General features: G+C 40.5%; 1 pseudogene; it reads left to right on the top strand.

The window, feature by feature from the left end:
- Positions 1–1,783: 1,783 nt before the first annotated feature.
- On the top strand, positions 1,784–7,593 carry LOC124099656 (olfactory receptor 6E1-like; annotated as a pseudogene).
- Positions 7,594–8,259: the final 666 nt, after the last annotated feature.

Here is an 8,259-nt window from a genome sequence, read left to right on the forward strand (position 1 = left end):
AAAAATGTGTTTGGGAACAGCAGTTTATGGCAGTTGACTAGATAAAACTTCAGAAAGATAGTGCACACAAGGAAAGGTGAGACAAATTGCAGTGATAAGGTGTGTCGGCAAGGGCTGATGCTGCAGGAATGTAGTGTCTTTGTATCTCCAGCTATTCATTAGGGAGGGCTGTGTCAGTGTGGCTGCATAGAGGAACAGGGACTCTAAAACACAAGGGCCACCAAACACCATGGATGGTGGCTCTGGACCTCTTCCTCCTCCCTGAGACTTAATTTACTGGCCCAGATATGTTTATTTGAAAATACATATGCCAGAAATTTTATTTTGAAAATAGTTATTCTAGCATCTTAATGAATGATTCATAATTTGAAAATAACTATGCACTGCACATTATAATATTGATGATTTCTGCCTCAGAAAAACATCTGATTATTAATTCTGAATAATCAAGAACACCCAATGGTGTCCCATTAGTTTATGAAACATAGTAATGTTTCCATGGGGTGGATTAAAAAATAATGCACTGAAAATTTAAAAAAAAATTCTGCTTTCAATATTATATCAATATATATCCAAAACTTACATTATTTTTCAAAAGTGTTAGTGTTCATTTCCTTATTTTCATCAGTGAAGCAGAGGTGGATTCATATTGATAAGAGAAATAGCTGCCTAACCCATAAGCATATTGAAAGGAGGCAAGTGTTTATTTAATGTTTTCTGACTTTTGCATCTTACACCTGGAGAAAGCTTAGAGCCATTGTTCATGAACTTACTCTTGGAGAGGGAATGATGTTAAGACTACACATGAATAATAGGGATCTGATTTAGAGAAATTCCATTTTGGAATATTAAAACTCTTTAATATGATTGTGCAAAGACCAGGGAAGGACTTCTACAGCCATCTCTCACACCTTCACAGCCCAGTTGTAGACTTGCATGCTCTGGTGTTCCTAGGGTCTTGGTAGGGCTCTTTCTGCTCCTTTCTGAAGCCAACCATGTTTGTTCAGTGGCTCCTCTACTCTCCCCTACTGAGGACATTGCCTTTGCACTTGATCCTTCTCATTCATTCATTGGACCATTACGTGAGCCCACAAATATGCTACAATACCCTTGCTCACGAAAGCAAACACATAAAAAGCAAGACAAAGTACCCTGACCCAACTCATCCATCGGATTCACGCTCCATTTCTCTGCTGTCTTGAAAGGTGTCTCAAACTGCTAGAAAGTGGAACTGAGGCAGATCTTAAGAACCATTGCTCTCCTGGAAGGAGCAGTGCCAGTCAAGGGAGGGGAGGAGAAGACACAGATGCAGCGAGGAAGAGGAGCCGGAACAGGCTGCCATGTTGAGGAGCAGCGTTCCAGGAGGCACAGCTGTGTTTGCTACCGCAGCTTCAGAAGGAGCCACGTGTCGGCACCTCCAGGAGGATGGAGGAGGGATTTAGCCACGGGCTCCTCTATTTCTCCTGCTTCCCATCCACAGTAGGTTTCCCTGCAGAGCACGCTAACACCATACTTCAGTGTTGTGTAACAGGGACCTTTGGGAAGAGGAGGGGGTCTCATATATCATGACCTAAAGTGTGGGGATTCATCTGGGTGTGGGTCACTGTGGGTCATTTCAGATATGGTCATCATGGCAGCCTCACATTTGCTCCCTCTGCATCAGGAGTGAAGGGAACCTGGGTTGCATTTGATCAACACCAAAGGAGCCCAGTCAGCTGGCATCTATTCAATCAACGGCAAAGTCCACTCGAGTGTTTGGAAGCACAGAATAGTCATAACTTTCATGAGAGTTGGCATTGTGTTGGATCAATGGTTTAGAAGAACTAGTAACATCACCCTGCTGGAAGACCTGATCGCCTGGCACCTGGTGAATGAGCCAGAGACTGTGACCCCAGCAGTAGTGTCAGTTGTGGGACACTTAAGACCCATCTGCCAAGAATCCAAGAAACAAGTCATGAAAAAAGTGTGCCTCAATTTTGCCTGATTAAAAAAAATCTGCTTGGTAGTAAATAAAACATGCCAAGACATAGGCAAAGGACACGGATAGATACTTCCCCAAAGACATAAAAATGACCAACAGGAATAAGAAAATATGTTTACCATCACTAATCATCAGGGAAAGGCAATTTATAGCCACAAAGAGAAACTACCTCACACATTTTAGGATGGATGTTACCAAAAAAGAGAGGGTGAGAGAAGAAAGCAATCACTGATGAGAATGTATAGCAAAGAGGTCCCTGGTACCATATTCCCCTACTGTAGGTGGGAATAAAAATTAGCAAAGTGATTGTTAAAACAATATGTGAGTTCTTCAGGAAATTGAAAATACAATGATTATATGAGCCAGTGGTTTAAGTTCTGGTTACAAATCTAAAGGAGGTGATACCTGTGTCCCCAAGAGTCATTTTCACTCCCAGGCTCATGGTAGCACCATTTAAAATACTCAAGACAGGGAAACTACCTATGTGTGGGACACATAAAGAAAATTGGGTTAGACAGATAAATATATGCATAGATATACACACATATACCCATATATATGTAAATATTGATAGAGATGCACATGAGAATATTATTCAGACATAAAAAGTTTGGAAATTCTTTAATTTACAACAACATGGATAAACCTGAAGAACATTATTCTAAGTGGAATAACCCCAACACAAAATAAAACTTCCTATATGATCTCACTTATACGAGAAATTTAAAAACGTCAAAATCACAGAAGAAGAGAATAGAAAAGTGGTTGTTAGAGGCTGGGATGAAACTTGGGTAGGGCAGGAAGAGAGTTTGGTCAAAGCTTTTGAACTTTCAGCTGTAAGGGTAAGTTCTGGGACAACTGGTGACACTTTATTTTGCATTTGAAATTTTCTGGGAGAGTAGATTCCCACCAGGTACAGCCTCTCTCTCTCTCTCTCTCTCTGTCTCTGTCTCTGTCTCTCACATACACACACATACACACACACACACACAACCACGTATGGTGATGAGCATTCCCACATCAGTTTCTGTGATATCATCCTTCCCTAAACTAGCTTCCCATGTGTTCAAATGTCCACTGAATATTTCATCCAATTCCCTTCAGATCCTAAAACAAATAGGTAAGCAAATAGGTTTATGGAAAAGGAATCCTGAATAGCTACGAGGAAAGAATCTCAACTTTCACAGAAATCAGAAAAGTATCAATTACATCACTAACAACATACTATATCATAACCATTACAGTGGCAGAAACTTTGATTTTTTTAAAGCAAGCAAACTGGCATGTGGAGCCACGGTGAACATGTGTGGAAAGGAGTCCAAAGAGGCTCTTTACTGTTAACCCTGGGGAGAAACCAGGGGGTACAAAGCAACCAGAAAATACACACACACCACATCTTACCAGCTTGCTTTCAATTATCCATCCTAGAGCAAAGCTCCCACAAGAAGAAGATATTGACTGGCTACCAACCCCCTGTGCTCAAAATTTGCATTTGTACCTAAAGTGACAAGCAGGCTAATTACAGAATCAGTTGACATAGTAAAAGGCAGAAACAATCTGATTTTATATTAATAGTGGGATGGGTGAATTTTGATACATTTATACAATTAAGTATAGATGACTTGGGTACATCTTGAGAATGTCATGAGAGTGAAGAAAGGGAGTCAGGAATGTGTACATTTGCTAATGCAGTGTGGCTGACCTGGAAAGAAATGCAATATGTTAAGGTAAACTTAACCTTTGTGCGTTGAGGAAGAAAAATAGGTCCAGGTAGATAACAAATAACACCCTAACCATAAGTATAATATTGTGTCATCAAAAATAACATTCACCCTCGAAATCCCACCTTGCTTTAAAATTTGTTTTAAAAAAAAACATACGATTAGAAAGAAACTAACTCATCAATGTGTTCCATGTTGAGATTTTCTGATTCAGAGTTCAGAGTCGAGCCCCAGTCCTGCCATCCTCAGAGAGCTGCTTTGGACAAGTGAGTGAGCCTTCAGAGATTCAGTCTGTTCAATTATAAAAAAGAGATAGTAATATACCTGCCACTTAGCACTGTCATGAGAAATTAATTAGATGATTTATTTATAAAATGTTTCAGAAACTGCCTATCATTTATAAATGTTCAATCAACAAGTTACTATTTGACTATGAACCCAGCTCATCCGCCTCCAGAGCCTTGTCATGCTTGCTGAAGTAGAAAAAGACAAAAAAAAAAAGTAGTAAATAAGGTGCATCTCTTTTATATTATTTCCCTCCTGAAAAATATACCCATTGCTGCCAAGGCCATCAACAGAAGTTTCTGAAGTCTAGTCTGGGTTGATCGGCACAGGCCCTATGCATGGTCAAGGGTGGTGAGCTGTCTTCCACCAACTGACACAAAGTGTCATGGTCATAAAGCTAAGCAACTTAACACAGAATCTCAAGTCATTGATTCTTATAACATCTGAATATGGAAATTTAAAATATGAATGAAAACTATTTATTAATGCACTTATATTGTTGCACAATCTAAATTACACTTAAAAATAAAATAAGTGATCAAACTGAAAATTAGACATCAATTACCTGTCAATTTCAGTAGGATGATATATTTGTCAGTGGAAACAAATGAAGCCAAAGGCTTCATTGACTTTACTGAAGTTGAGTCTGTTTCCCAAACTTATATTGAATATTTTTTTCCTGCATGTTTGAAAATACAGCAGAATTGAAGGTAAAGAATGAGACAGGGAAGAATTTTGCAAGAATAATTTAGCCTAAGAAGAAGCCTGCTCGCTGCCTGGCCTAGTTACAGGATTTCTGCTGAGCTGGCATTCCTTCTCCTGGGCTCGCCCTTGCGACACATGCTTTTGCATTTATTCCCCAGGTTTTTCTCATTTCAACTTTTGCATGGTTTCCTTCTATAATTCCTCAGGGACCACCTGGCCTCCTTTCCAGACGACAAGCTTGGGTCGCTACTGAAGAGGAGCCAGTAGCCACCTGCATGCAGAGACTCCCTGCCTCAGCCTCATAAAGTGGCTGCAGGGCCCACAGAGCAATAAAACCGCCAGGATTCCTACTGCCTTCCCATTTCACTCCCAGAGTCTGACTGACTGAAAATACTCTCACCTTGTGCCATGTTTCCTTTCTGATAAACCAGAGAACTGTAGGATGTCTAGAACTAATCTAAACAGTCTCCGACACAATGGAATTTCAGACCAAACACTTTTTGATGTGAGAGTGGAATTCATTTGGGTTGGATTCCTCATCTTTATGTGGATGTGGACTTCAAAAGGGATTTAAAGCAAAATGAAAGCTTACTGAAGCAGGTGTTTAGGCCCACGTATCCCTAGTGTGATATAACCCAGGAAGTTTTGCTTAAGATCCTCTCTAGGAGTGTGTTTTCTTAAGTTACACATTTGCACCAACAAGTTAGCTTTGGAGCAATTTAATTGTATGTTTTTATCCCAAGATTACAAATGAAGCATATTTATAGAATAAAAAGACTGAATCACCTATACCTTCAAAAGTTTATTTACAGATATATATGTATATGTAGATATAAACACAGCTGATAATATTATCTCTGGTTATAAAAATATAATATTAACAATGACAATATGTAAAATAATAGAATTCACTAATGATTTAGGTCAATCCTTCCTTGAATATCTATTGTGTGTTTTTTATGTTCTTCATTTTGTTGTAGGCATTATGTATACAGCAGTGAAAAGACAGACAAAAACTCTGTTTTCACACACTTTACAAACAAGTAAAAATGATAAAATATGTATATGAGTATGCTTGTGTGTGTGTGTGCGCACACAGAGATTTTATACTGTACAGTCATCAGAACTAAGTAAAGGGGTCATAAACTGTCAGAATTTCAAATTAGAGTTTTAGGATGGCTGGGGATGGTCTCACTGGGAGGGTGACCTGCAGGAAATGAGGAGCTGCCTTTTTGTGTTTCCCATGGGAAGTGAACCCCCGAGGAGTGCTTGTGTCTGATGTTCATTTGAGGTCCTCCTGACCTCCCTGTGTGCCTAGGTGGCTGTGGGTACAGTAGACAGGAAGGGAGGCAGAAGAGATGGAAAGGCCTAGGCCATGAGGGATTCAGAGCCATGAGAGTTGGTCATTTGATTCCGAAGGAGACGAAGGATGTTAAGGACATTTGAGTGAAGAGTGATAACTCAGCTCAGTACTCTGGCTTCTTTTTTGAGAAGAGACATCAAGGGGAAATGATAGAAGTAAGGAGTCCTGATTGGTGCTCTTGAGGCACCATTGTAATTTGGAGGGGGATGGTGGTTCTGGAGCATGAGAAGTTCTTGAATTCTATGTAATCATGTAACTGCCAGGACCTACTGACAAAGTAGAGAAAGAGGCCACAGACAATAGAACTGAGGAGTCACTGACATCCAATATGGCGACTAACAACTTCAAGAAGGTGGATGGATGAATGTAATAGAGATGGAAGACATTCAGGAGAGCAGATCCAGGACACGCACTATTGTTTTTGGACATTGTAAAAATGGCTCTACCAATCTAGATTCCATGGGAGAGAAAGAGGGGGAAACAGGCTGGGGTATGAGCAGCACGCAGATGGTTCTCCATCAGGAGACTGCATTGAATACATGGGGTGAGGACAGATAGCAGAGAAGGCTTTCAAAAATTAAAGAGCAGGGTAATACAACATTTAATAAAAACATGGTGATGAGGAACAAGAAAAAATGAGAGAGAAGAAATTTTTAAAATAGGGGAAAATAAAATAAAAGCTAGTGAGTCTGACATCTGAAAAGCTATCTTAGAGATGTTTCAAGGAAGAGAATTGTATCTTATGTCACAGAGGTCCTATACAGGCGCCTCCACGCCCTCATGTACTACTTCTTCTGTAATCTTGCTATTCTGGAGATGTGGTTCACCTCAGTCATCTTTCCTAAGACACTGACCAACATCCTCCCAGGACCATCTCCCTAGCTGGCTGCCTCCTACAAATATTCCTCTGTTTCCCCCTTGGCACCACAGAGTTCTTCCTGTTTGCAGCTATGTCCTTCGACAGTTATGTCGACACCTGTAATTGCTTGTGTTATCCCACCATCCTGAGCAAAAGGGTGTGTATCAAGCTAGCGCTCTGCTTATGGAGGACAGGTTTCCTTCTACACAGGGTCCAAATCACATCACATTTCAGCAGCCATTCTGTAGCCCCAATATCATCAACCATTTCTTCCGTGACAAGTTTCCACTCCTGGAACTCCTATGTGCAGATTCAATTCTGGCAGAGCTTCTGGGTTGTGTGGTGGCCACCTTCAGCCTCCTGGGCCCTCTGACCATTACGACCACCCCCCACACCATCCTGCACACCCTCCACAACATCTCAGTGTCTCTCTTCTATGGCAGCTGCCTCTTCCTGTATATCCAGCCAGACAAGCATGGGCAGGGGGAGCACCAGAGCAAGGTCACCCTGGTGACCCTGACACTCAACCCCTTCCTTCATCTACACCCCAAGGAACAAACAGGTGAAGCAGATATTCAGGAGCTGGGGAGCAAAATCCCCTCACAAAGTTGAGTCAGACCTGAGAGAGGGAAAAATTGCCTCTTTGCCTGAACCTCTGCTAATGAACCTCCTGTCCTGATCTCCATGGATTCTCCTTTCGTGGACAAAATTTTTTCCATGTGTTCAAATGAATGTATTTCCTATATGTATCATTATTGGTTCATTCAATCTTGTTCAAAAAACAAAAAAAAGGAAAGAAAAAAAAAATCAATATGCCACTTCCATGTGAAATATCTAAAAGTATCTAGATATTTCTAGCATCATTTTTCAGATTACCCTCTGAGTACAGGACTGAAATAAAAATACTACTTTCCTACCTTAATTGTAGTAGGGTTTCTAGCCAGTGCATTAGAGCTAGGAAAAAAAAAGTTAAAGGATTAAGTAAGAAAGGAAGAAATGCTGTCTTATCGCCAGTAACACAATTAATAAGTTCATGGGTACAAGTTCAACCTACAAGAATTTGTTTTATGTTTTTATGTTTATATACCAGCAATAAATAGTTAATTTTTTTAATGTCTTATAGGCTGAGGTTCCAGAAATGGTCATGATCATAGCACTGTGCAGTTGTAGAATCTCATATAAATAGTTTGAGTAGATGGGGGCATACGCTTGTTTAGCTTCCATGTGTAGAAGAATGGAAGGAGAGGAAACCCATGCAGACGGCTCATCCCAGCTATTTTGTTATAAACACGTGGGGTGATGGGGAGTACCTGGAGGGAAAGGCAAGGGCCAGGAGGGAAACTTG

Source organism: Marmota monax, unplaced genomic scaffold (genome assembly GCF_021218885.2).
Source record: "Marmota monax isolate L192 unplaced genomic scaffold, Marmota_monax_Labrador192_F-V1.1 WCK01_AAM20220418_F8-fsc00026, whole genome shotgun sequence".
Classification (NCBI taxonomy): domain Eukaryota; kingdom Metazoa; phylum Chordata; class Mammalia; order Rodentia; family Sciuridae; genus Marmota; species Marmota monax.